The sequence below is a fragment of the Fukomys damarensis genome, unplaced genomic scaffold (genome assembly GCF_012274545.1).
Source record: "Fukomys damarensis isolate Sample0158 unplaced genomic scaffold, DMR_v1.0_HiC HiC_scaffold_25, whole genome shotgun sequence".
NCBI lineage: Eukaryota > Metazoa > Chordata > Mammalia > Rodentia > Bathyergidae > Fukomys > Fukomys damarensis.
The window spans coordinates 19,595,742-19,608,166 of NW_022900937.1; the positions used below are offsets into that span (position 1 = coordinate 19,595,742).

At 41.3% G+C, this 12,425-nt stretch overlaps 1 long non-coding RNA gene across 3 annotated transcripts in view; it reads left to right on the top strand.

Annotated features, from left to right (window-relative positions):
• Positions 1 to 12,425, top strand: part of LOC104875622 — a 30,189-nt gene that overhangs the window by 204 nt on the left and 17,560 nt on the right. For 2 of the 3 annotated variants that reach the window (XR_004514331.1, XR_004514332.1), the window contains exons 1-2: positions 206 to 344; positions 7,059 to 7,173. This is a non-coding gene — a long non-coding RNA (uncharacterized LOC104875622). Of the gene's footprint in view, positions 1 to 205; positions 345 to 7,058; positions 7,174 to 12,425 lie in introns of those variants that run through there. The other variant, XR_004514333.1, reaches the window with a different exon arrangement.

The following is a 12,425-nucleotide window of genomic DNA, read 5'->3' on the forward strand; positions in this document are numbered from 1 at the left end:
ACAAATGGGCAGAGAGCCATTTACTCCTGTTGTCGGCTGGGAACGAGGTCCAGCATAGACACCTCGGAGGGCATGATGGCAAAAGAGATGGAATGAAGTCCCATAGAGTTTTCAGTGTGTGTGTGCGCGTGTAGATAATGAAAGAGAGATGGAACGCCTGTGATCCCAGCACTCGGGAAGCTGAAGCAGAAGAATTTCCTGGAGTTTGAGGCCAGCCTGGACTACACAGGGAGACACCATTCCCCACACACATGCAGAGGGAGAGAGGAAGTAAAATATGTGTTTCTGACTCTAGATCAGAATTCACAAAGTTACAAAGCCACCCGTCCAGCACATAGCAGAGAGTGAGTGTCAGTGAGATTCCCAGGAAAGAATTCAGTGGCGTGTGCTGCCAGGGACGGCTTCTCTGGATGGTCAGGTGTGGCTTTGGACCATAAAAGGGTGCAGGTGGATGAGAGAGGGGTCGGAGGGAGGAGCGGCAGAGAGGAGGCCTGCTCGGGGCTTCCCAGCAGCCCGCCCTGCCGGCCAGCCTCAGGTGCTCATCTCAGGAGTTGGCGTTTCGGCCTCGAGGCAGAAAACAGCTGCCCACAGTTTATCTTCTCCGCCTGTTACTTAGGTAAAACTTATCTGCCCGGTGACCGAGGTCTCTTCATGTGACTAACAGGAAACACCTTCCATTTTTGTACACGCCCCCAAACCAGAGTTAGAAATGAACTGAGATCTGGGTTCAAGTTCTAGCTCAGAAGTTTACTCAGCCAGTCACAGATCTCCTGACCTACTTTTGCTCATCAAAAATGTGTTGGTCAGACTACCCAGTGGTGAGATGATGGCCAGGAGTACTGACTGCTCACTTTTTTCTTTTCTTTTCTTTCTTTCTTTTTTTTAATGAAATGTGAGCCAGGCGCAGTGGCTACATAGTGAGTTCCAGGTCAGTCTCAACTACATAGTGAGACCCTGTCTCAAAAAACAAAAAACAAAACAAATGTCGTTGCTATATAGTCTGGGTTGCCCTGGAACTCACCATATGCCTAGGCTGGCCTCGAACTTGAGGCAGTCCTCCTGCCTCAGCCTCCCGAGTGCTGGGATTTCAGGCGTACGCCATCAGGCCCAGCTAGAAAATTTCATATTTTTAAGAGCCAGTTTTTCCCATTTTGATTTATAAGTTCAGTTAAATCTGGATCCAAATTCCGGACACCTTGCTGGAAGAAATTAACAAGATTTGTTTTTCAAAGGATATTTAATAACCAAAACGGTACTGCAAAAGAACAAAGTGCTAGGATTTACACTACTCCATTTTAAGATTTACTATAAATTGACAGTAAACACAACGGTTGTGTTGATAGAATGTTAGACATCGAGGTCAGGGAACTTAAGAATCCAGAAAGAGGGTAACATGGAAGCAACAGAGTTTTAACAGAGGTACCAGGGTAATTAATTTAATGGTAAAATGGACACCCATTCCAGCATATGGTGCTGGAATAAAGCAACACCTATACGTGAGGGATGGCCTGCTGTGCCCACCCCCAGCTCCGGGCAGTGGCTTGAAAGTTCTCCCCAGAGGGAAAGGAGAACTTGTGTTGTTCTCCCTGAGAGAACTGATTTTATTTGGAGTGAAACTTGAGAAAGTTCATGTCTAAGGGTTTTGGAAAACAATGCAGATTTTGGTGGTAAGAAGTTAAGAGGAGGTTAAACTGTAGACCAGCTAGAAATTTAACAGAGAGAATCGGGGCAAGGAACAGCTAAGCAGAGCCCCCATAGGGCAGGAGTAAACCGGGAGCCTGGCAGCACCCTGAGTTGTAGCAGGGCCCAAATTTAATTGGATCAGACAGTATGGCCATTTATGACCCAGGGTGATGTCAAAGAAAAAAGAAACTAGTGGCATTAAATCAAACTAAATTTAGCCTGAGAAAGCCTCCGTACTTATATGCCCTAGGCCTTGTGTAACAAACTGCAATCTAACCCAACACAAAAACAAACCAAAAACTTAAGAATTTGCCTTAACATAGTTAAGTCTCAGCCAATCACCAAAGCCAAGCTTCAGTCAAATCACAGGCGGCCAACTATTCAAACCAGGTTCAAATGAGGTGAATGCTAAGCTTTAGCCAGTGGGTCTGTCTCTGCACATCACTTCTGTTTTCTGTGTGTCACTTCCTTTTTATGTCCATAGATGTTATGGAGACAGATGCATGACATTGTGTTTCTAGACCTGTCCAAGGTCTGTAGGCCACCTAGTTTCAGAAATCTTTCTTTGTTTAATGAGATCCTATTAAATTGACTTTGTTTAAAGTCTTTCTTTGAACAGAGGAGGCTACTAGTGACATAACACCTTTCCCTATATTATGTATCTCCTTCTACCAAGAAGATGCTGGACTCCCGAAAGTGACCTAATACCAGAATTACATATTTATGTGAAGACACAATCATTTTAATTTCTTCTGACACTGAGTTTTGAACCCAGGCCTTCCTGAATTCTAGGCAAGCCTCCTGCCACTGAGCTATTTCCTAGCCCTTTTTATTTATTTATTTTTAGGTTTTGAGACAGGTTCTTGCTAAGTTGTCCAAGCTGGCCTAGAACTTTGGATTCTCCTGCTGTATCCTCCTGAGTAGAATTACAGGTATGCCCACTGTGCCCAGTTTCTATTCTAGCTTTTATACTTTGACTTAATATAGAGGAGAAAAAGAAGAAACACTGTAAATATGGCACCACGAGTGAGGCACAGGACGGAGGGATGCCTGCTTTTCAACAGGACCGAGCTGAACATATCAGAAGTTGCTCGGCCGTGCTCTCAAAGATGCGTTCTCTCGGCCCCATCAAGAGGCCACTGAAGTGAGACCACGGAGCAATCAATGGTCATGAACCAAAGTTCCGAGAGTACTTCCAAATAATCCGTCAAGGACAGACCAGAATAGGGAAATTGTGGGTTCCCAAGAGCCAATGAGATGCTGGACTCCAGGGAGTAAGATGCAATCCAGGAAGTATTGTTTTCATTCCTGTTTAAAAGACTTGTGGAAACTACGAGGGATCTCAGAGGGAAATGTGGAGCTTTGCAGAGCTGCATGGGCCATGGAGGAAGGAGAAGAGAGGGTGACGTGTTCCCCGAACCACCAAGGAGGACCTGAAGGGTCTCTCTGTCAACAACTGTCTGGAGATGACACAGGACCAGGGAGCAAGATTCTTCCTTATTTGAGCACTCTGGGACACAGAGGCAGGAGGATGGCAAGTTTGAGCCCAGAATGGGCAACTGGTTTGATTTTGAGAGCCCTTGTCTCAAAATAAAAAAAAGTAAAGAGCTAGAGATGTGGTTCAGTGTGAAGGCCCTGGATCCAATCTCCAGTACCATGAAAACAAAACATATTTGCTCTCTATCATGAAAGAAGAACAGCTGTGCCAGGTGTGGTGGTGAAGGCTTGTAATCCCAGCACTCAGGAGCCCAAGGCAGGAGGATCACAAAAGAGGAGGAGAAACGGGGTGTGGGGAGGAGGAGGGGGAGGAGGTACAGGTGAAAAGAACAGACATTTAGAAGAGTTCTTTAAGTGGAAGAAAATTCAGATACTGTTTCAGTTAAGGAAGATAAAAGGTGGTGGATTAGGGCAACTTGCAACACCCAGTTGAACTTAATCACAGTGGTCTGGGAGTGGAAGACCCACCTGAGGCTTGTTGTCAGCGGCATAAAAAGAGAACTGGAGGGGAAGATCGTGGCCTGGAGATTTTCTAGAAGCTTGCTGAGGGTGTTTTTCCTGAGGGGAACTTGGCTATTTTCATCGGAGGAGTTCCATTCCTCGCTGTCACTGGGAATGGCTGCTATTCTGGTCAGGGGAGCGCTGATCTTTACCGTGAGCATCACTTCCTGGCTCTGCTGTAGATCCCTCAGCCTGGTGGCACAGATTCTTCACCCGGCTAGTGCAGGTTTTCTGGCTTCTACCACTGGCCTTTGGGCCTCCTGGAGCAGATCCTTGATACTGACAAGCATGAGGCATTGCCGTGGGCTCTGGGCCACTGGCTGAACTCATGGAGGACACTGCCTTGGACACAGGCCTTCAGCTGGACTTGTGTGGGACATTGCTGTGGGATCCAGGTCCTTGGCTGAATTCTTTGGGTCTCTAGTGTGCTGTTAGATCTCTTGTACTCCTCAGCATTTAACTTTTTTGGGTGAATATTATAAAATAATCCTATAAATTACATGTCCTATATGAGAACTATTGCCTTGCAAACCCTGATTACAACAAAAGGAAAGGCAAAAGAACAGGAAGCATAAACACCAAGGGCCAATAGCCAGTAGCACATTGATTCCATATTAGGATGAGAGCTCCCTGGAAAGACCCCAAAGAAGGCAATAAATCTTGTCACTTTTTGCTGTAAAGCCCCAGATATAACTTATAGCTCAGGGACTCCAATCACGACTGGGAGATGGCAGACTCCTCTGGCTTCTGGACAAAAGGAATTTAGCAGTTCAGGAACTATTTGGGATCCAGAAAGCCCTCCTGGTGACCCATAAGACCTCAGAGAAGAATAATGGAAAGGTTAGCAACAGGAAAATGAAACGGTCTGTAACACACACACACACACACACACACACACACACACACACATTACATTTTAAGATAGAAGAATAGGGGGAAAAATGGAAGATGAAGGAGGAAGGTGAGTTGAAAAGTTGGAGACTTATTGTAGTTTCTAGTGCTGGGGATTGAACCAAGGGCCTCGCACATGCTGGGCAAGCATTCTACCACCGAGCCACATCCCTGGCTCCCCTTTAAAATTTATTTTGACAAGATAATACATTGTAGACATTGACATTGGTATATCAAGATTTATTTTATTCTTGTGTGCATTGTTTTCTGCAGCATGCGTTTGTGATAATACTGCCTAGCTCACTTTTAGTTTTCTGTTTGGTTAGTTTTGGTTTTGGGTGTTTTGTTTTTGTTCAAACAAGGTCTCACTGTGTAGTCTGGGCTGGACTTGAACTCAGAATCATTCTCCTGCTGCAGCCTCCTGAGTGCTGGGGTTACAGGCCTGTGCCTCATGCCCCGTGTCACTTGGGAACATTTCTCTAATTTTTTATCCTTTCAAAAGAATATATTTGTACACTTCAGAGTGCGGACATGTGCTGGGCTGCTAGGTTCTATTCTGTCTCTGTGCTTACCAGCTTCACCTTCTCTATATTTCAAGTTTCAAGGGTTCTCTAATTTTTTATCCTTTCAAAAGAATATATTTGTACACTTCAGAGTGCGGACATGTGCCGGGCTGCTAGGTTCTATTCTGTCTCTGTGCTTACCAGCTTCACCTTCTCTATATTTCAAGTTTCCTGCTGTGAAATTGGCAAAGTAGCCCCTGCCTTGTACAGTAGTTCCTGGAGGACAGGACGTGTTCAGGTCTGCAACCTCCAAGCACTGTGTCTGCCACATCACACCTGCTATTATTATTGTGTCTGTGCAGCAGGTGCCAGTATTTTTGTAAGGTAGCTTTTTAGCAGTAGAATTAGAAAGCCAGGTATAGCGGCACACACCTGTAATCACAGCCCTCGGGAGGCTGAGACACTAGGATCCCTGCAGGTTCGAGGCCAACCTGGGCTACAAAGTGAGACCCTGTCTCAAAAAACAAACAGAAAAAGTAGACTTAGAAAGATGGAGCCAAAACACCTTTCAGAAAGTCTAACCAACTTACGTGGCCCCAGCAGTGTGTGAAAATGTTCTGTCCCCCTTGTTGCGGGACCTCTGACACATCTCTCCTCTCACCAGGCTGGCCCAGCCTTTCTTTCCTTATTTGAAGCACCTGTGCCATTTAAAACTTGAACTTCAGATGCCTGCAAAAGTTTCAAATTCATGCCCTGTTCAAGCAGTTCTGGTTCTGGGCGCTGATCCTTCACGCACCCTGGCAGACTTGCGAGGTGACAGACCTACAAGGTTATTCATGGCGATGTGGCTTGTAACAGTGACAGGCTGGAAACTAATAGGAGGCTGGTTAAATAATTCATGGAACGTGTTGCAATGGATCACTATATAGCCATTTAAAATAGAGGGAGAAAGCTGTCTTTGTACCAGCACAGAACAAAATCCAAGATGTATTTTTAAGTGAGAATAAGAGTGGAATAGCAAATACTTACATCCCACATTTCATCAGTTTCAAGATGTGCATTTCTTCACTTTTTAACGTATTTGAAATGAGGATACATTACAGTCAAAGGCAGGTCATAATTAAATTGGAATGGTTTTTCTTTCTTAATATATAAAATAATGATGTACTTTTACAATGCATGGCATTCTGGATTTAATGAAATATAGCCATGCCTTCCCAGGGTGAGGCAGGGTCTTACGTGACATATAGATGTTATATAAATGTGTGTTTTCTGTCTCACAGTGACCCCTGAGTGCAGGTACTCTTATTTTACAGGGAAGGAAGGGAGATTTGAGTTTGGGGATCCTTGGCCTTGGGACCACACCTTCCTGAAGTACCTGTGCCGCATGCAGAGGGCGCAGTGTGAGTCAGGCCCTGACTTACACGCTTTGTTTATATTAGCTCATTTAATTCTCACGTAACAAGGTGAGATGTTATTATACTCACTGTACATAAGGAAACCAAGGCTCCAAGAAGTTAGGGAATGAGGACACAGACATACGGCTGCGAGTGGCTCGGCTTCCCAGTCCCTGCTATAAAGGGCCTTTTTGCCATCTTTCATGGGGAAAAAAGAGAGAGAGAGAGAGAGAGAGAGAGAGAGAGAGAGAGAGGGAGGGAGGGAGGAGGAGGAGAAGTTAGAATGATCTATTTATATTTGTAAAATGGATTCTCGGAAGGAATAAGGTAAGTGTATGACTTACAGGGTAGGCTGGGGGTTGGAGTGAAACATTTTATTTTATACCTTTTTGTGTTCCTTGCTTTTTGGCCTATGTGAACGTAGTTCCTACTTAAAACAAAATGAGAATTATAGCTTTGCTTCAAATGAATGTACCAATGGTTTGAGAGAAGTAGCCCTAAACATTCAGTTAATGAGTCTCCATACCCATCCTATAATGTTCTAATACTTACCTTCAAAGTCTCAGAAAACCATTATTGTTTTTAGGTAGCAAGGGACAAGGGATGAAAACTTGCATTAATCCTGACTGCACAGAATGCCATGCCTGACATGGAGGCCTGGGACCATTGTGGGGCCTCAGTGTGACCAGTCCATACCCATGGTAAGTGTGACTTTCTATGTGTGACCACCAAGGGTAGCAGCATGGAATAAGGGACTACTAAGCAGGGACTAGGGTTTTACTATGTAGTTCAGGATGGTCCTGAACTGGCTATGTAAGCCAAGCTGGCCTTCAAGTAGCAATCTTCCTGCCTCAGGTAACCAAGTGCTGGGATTACAGATGTGTACTACCATACCCTGCTAAAATATCTACATTTTTCTTTGGTCATTTAATACAATTGAAATCATCCTATTTGTGCTAACAGGAGGTAATTCCAAAATTCAAAAAGATATTCAGAGTACATAAGCAACAGTCCACATGTCTAACATGGCCTGAGAAGCATCATTCAGTTGTGTGAAGTGAGTATATAAATTCATTTGGAAATAGGATTACAATTCTGGAAGATTTTCTGGCAGTGTGAGGCCTGGGGAACCCCACAAAGTTTAGAGGCCACAGAAAATTGTTCCAACAGAATAGGAGTCAGGAGACCTCTGATTATAGCTCTGCTCCTTGACAGAAGTTCTGCAGGGACTGGGATAAACCAACTTGGCATATCAGTTACTGGGATTCATCTCTCCCCACCCCCTCACTCTTGCTGTCATCTCTTTTTGCAGTCCTGGGGATTGAAGCTAGGGATTTCTCACTGATCTACATCGCTAGCCTCTTTTATGTTTTATTTTGAGACAGGTTCTTGTTAAGTTGCCCAGGTAGGGCTCAAACTTGTTCCTGCCTCAGCCTCCCAGAATGCTAGGATCATAGGCTTGTGCCACTGCACCCGGGTACTGGGTCCTGTTTGTATATTATTATTGGTTTGTTTTCCCATAAGAAAGAAATATAAAGAGAGCAAGGGATGTAGCTCAGTGGCACTGTGACTACCTGGCAAGCACAAGGTTCTGAGTTTGATCCCTGGTACCAGGAAAAAAAAAAACAACAAAGAAACATAAATAATAAAATAGGTGAATTTTGCAATGCTACTTGGTCTTTACTCTTTTAGATTATTTTCATTATGGATAACTAAGAGTTTACTACATCTTAAATTATTTTTAAACTGGAATTCTCATCATTTAAGTTCTATTTTAAAGAAACTCCAGCAGGAGTGGTTATATTAACATCAGATAAAGTAGACTTCAGGATTTTTACCAGGGACAATTACAATGACAATGGGCCTATCCAACAAGAAGGCAGCACATAAATGTGTATGCACCCAATGACAATGCTGCAAAATATATAAAGTAAAAACTAAAGAACCAGAAAGAGAAATAGAGAAATCAATGACAGTTAAAAACTCCTGTACTCCTCTTACCAATACATATCCTAAATTCAACAAAGACAAAAATTCAAAACTACCATCAGACATCAGGATCTCTCTGACATTTTTAGAACACTTCCCCCAACAAGAGAAGTTTATATAGTCATTGAATAGGTACAAAGATAAACCATATCCTGGGCTCTAAAACAAGAGCTACAGAATTAAAATCAGGGCTGAGGATGTAGCTCAGTGGTAGAGTACTTGCTTAGCATGTGTAAGGCCCTGTGTTTGATCCCCCCAACACACATACACACAGAAAGAAAAACATGTCAAAATTGTGGTTCATGGTTAAACAGTAAGCAGCACTGAGAGGCAATTAGCCCTAATTACATATGGTAGAAAAATAGCCCCAAATCAACAATCTAAGCTGTCACCTCAAGAGCCTACAAAAAGAGCAAAATAATCTCAAAGTAGGAAGAAAGGAAATAATAAAGACAGCAGAAATTAATAAAATAGAAAACAACACAGAGATAAGTCAATCAGAGAATGGATTCTTTAAAAAGATTAATAAGATTGGAAAATCTCTAGCAAGATGGACAAAGAGAAATGAGAGAACACAAGAGTTACCAATATCAGGAGTGAGGTTGGGGATTTCACCACAGACCTTGCAGAAATTAGAAGGAAAATAAGGGTATACTGTGAACAGCTCTACACAAATACATTACACCACTTTCATGAAAAGATCCATTTCTCCAAAAACAAATTGCTACCACTCATGTAATGTGAAAGAGATAACTTGAGTAACCCTAAAACTATTAACAAAACTGAATTTATAATTTGGAAACAAAAAAAAAATGCAGGCATAGATTATTTCACTGGAGAAATCTACCAAACATTTAAAGAATTTACAATTCTACGCAATCCTTTCCATGATTCAGAGGAGAAGGAAATAGTTCTCAATTTATTTGATGAAACTCATAATACCCTGATACCAAAACCAGATAAAAGTAGTACAATAAAGTAAATGACCAGTATCAATCTGAATATAGATGCAAAAATCCTTGATACATAGTAACAAATAGAATTCAGCACCATTTAAGAAGAATTTTATTTCAAAACAAGGTCGGATGCAAGACTGGTTCCACACTTGAAAATGAATATAATCCATATTAACAAGTTAAAGAAGAAAATCATATGATCATAAGAAATGTTGAAGGAAAATCAGTTGGTAGAATTCAACACCCATTCCTAGTAAAGACACTTTAAAAAATAGGAATACAGGGGAACCTTTTCAACTTGATATCTTGCAGCTAACATCATAGTACTTGAGCAAGGCTAAATGCTTTGTCTAAATTTTAGGAGCAAGACAAGGAAGCTCAATCTCTCTATTTTAATCTGACATGGTGCAGGAAATTGTAGCCAGAGCATTTAGGTGAGAAAGAGAAATTAAAACCAGGATTGGAAGAAAGAAAACTGCCCATACTTTCAGATAATATGATTCCCTGCATCAGTTATTTTACTTATTTTTAAGAGACGAGGTCTTTTTATGCTGCCTACGCTGGCCTAGAACTCTGGGCTGAAATTGTCCTCCTGCCTCTGTCTTCTGAGTGGCTGGGACTACAGGCGTGCTTGTACCACTATGTTCAACTTTGATTGTCTACCTAGAAAACTCCAAGGAATCTGAAAAAGCAAACAAAACAAAAAAAGTCACACAAGACAAGATCAAGATTTTAAAAATCAATTGTAATTCTGTATACTATTAATGAACATATGCAAATAGAAATTAAAAATAAAGTACTACTTATAGTCAACCGGAAATGAAAAATCTAAGTATAAATCTAACAAAACATGCAGGACTTGGTACACTAAAAACTACAAAACACTAGGGAAAACAAAAACCCAAAGGATCTACATAGATGACGAGATACATTGTTTTAATGGATCTAGTGATTCAGCACAGTAAGGATGCTACTTATCTCCAAATTGATATGTAAGTTTGATGAAATTTGTATTGAAATCTCAGGAAGGTTGTTTTTTGTAGACACAGATAAGATTTTTCTAACATTTATATGAAAGGGCAAAAAGCTAAAATAGCTAGAACTATTTTGAAAAAGAAAAATAGGGAACAATCAGCCTATTTCATGACTTATTCCGTATCTGTAGTAATCACAACTGATGGTCTTAGACATAGATCAATAGATCACCCGCATGTAGACCCACAAACACATCCCCAGTTGATTTTGGACAAAGGTGCAGAAACAGTGGAGGAAAAATAACTTTCAAATTACACTGCTGGAAGAGTTGGGCATCTATGTGTTTAAAAAGAAAAAGAAGGGAGGGGAGTGAGGAGGAAGGTCTGAATCAAAATCTCATACTTCACACAGAAATTACTCTACAAGGACCATGAAATTAAAAGTGAAATGTAAAATTATAGAAAATAAATCATCTGGATATAACGCTAAAAGAGTTCTTAGACTTGACATCAAAAAGAAAAATTGATGGCCCGGGGATTTAGCTCAGTGGTGCCACCGCCTGCCTCACAAGCATGAGGTCCAGTGTTCCATCCTGGTACCAAAAAAAAAAAAAAAAATTGGTAGATTGGACTTCATCAAAATTAAAATAATTTGCTCTGCAGAAGACTATGTTAAGAGGATGAAAAGAGAACTATAGACTGGAAGAAGATATTTGCAATTCACATATTCAACAAAGGAATAATAGCTAGTGTACCTGAAGAACTCTAAAGACTGTCTAGAAAATAGACAAAAGACGTGAGACGTTTCACTACAGACAATACACCAATGGCAAATAAGCACACAAACAATGTTCAACATCATTAATCACTGGAGAAATGCAGTTGGATCCAGTGTGAGCTATTGTTACATACCTACGGGATCTCTAAAATAAGCAGTTAGTCACAACACCAAATGCTGGCGAGGATGTGGAGAAGTTGGATCACTCATATATTCCAGGAGGCAATGAAAAATGATATAGCCAGTCTGGAAGGCAGTTTGGTGGCCTTTATCAAAATGAAAAATGCCACTAAATGTACAACTACTGCAACTGTATATTTATCCCAGAGAAATAAGATTTATGTCCACACAGAAATCAGTACATGAATGTTTATAGCAGATTTATTCATAATAGTCAAAAATCAGAATGCATGAATGGGTAAATTGTGGAACATCTAAATCCTGGAATACCACTCAGAAGAAAGAACAGATTATTGATATGTGCAACAACAGGGCTGCCTCTTCAGAAACTTATACTAAATGAAACAGACAATCCTCAAAGGGTACATATTGTGTGATTCCATATATATAACATTCCTGCAATACACAACCATACGAGTGGAGGACAAATTCAAAGATACCAGGAATAAAGGGATTGGGAGCATGACAGAACGGAGAATGGGGGATCCTTGTGGTGACAGAAACGTTCTGTGTCTTGACTGTGTCCGCATCAGTGCCCGGTTGTGACAGTTGTACTGTAGTTTTGCAAGATCTTACCACGGGGGAAACGGGGTACAGGTGTTTGTGTGTAGAATCTCCCTGTATCATTCTTTACAATGACATGAGTGTACAATTAATTCAAAATGAAAAAGAAGCCAACCACGGTGGACATGCTTGTAATCTCAGATAGGCCAGCTTGGGCAGCTTAGCAAGACCTTGTCTCTAAATAAATAAACAAATCAATAAACAGGGAGGAGGGTGTATAGTAGCTCAGTGGTAGAGTACTCATTTAGCACTTGTGAGTCCCTGGGTTCAATCTTCAGTACAAAACTTTAAAAAGATAATAAATTGAGAGAAATTAGCTGCAGCAAACACAAAAAGCATGAGATTAATGTGTTTTCTGATTTTTAAAAACACTTCAGTAATGTGTTACAAAAATAGTAAAAAATAGTAGTCAGGGATTTAGCTCAGTGGCACTGTGCCTGCCTCACAAACACAAGGTCCTGAGTTCAATCCTTGGTACCAAAAAAAAAAAAAAAAAAAAAAAAAGTCCCTTT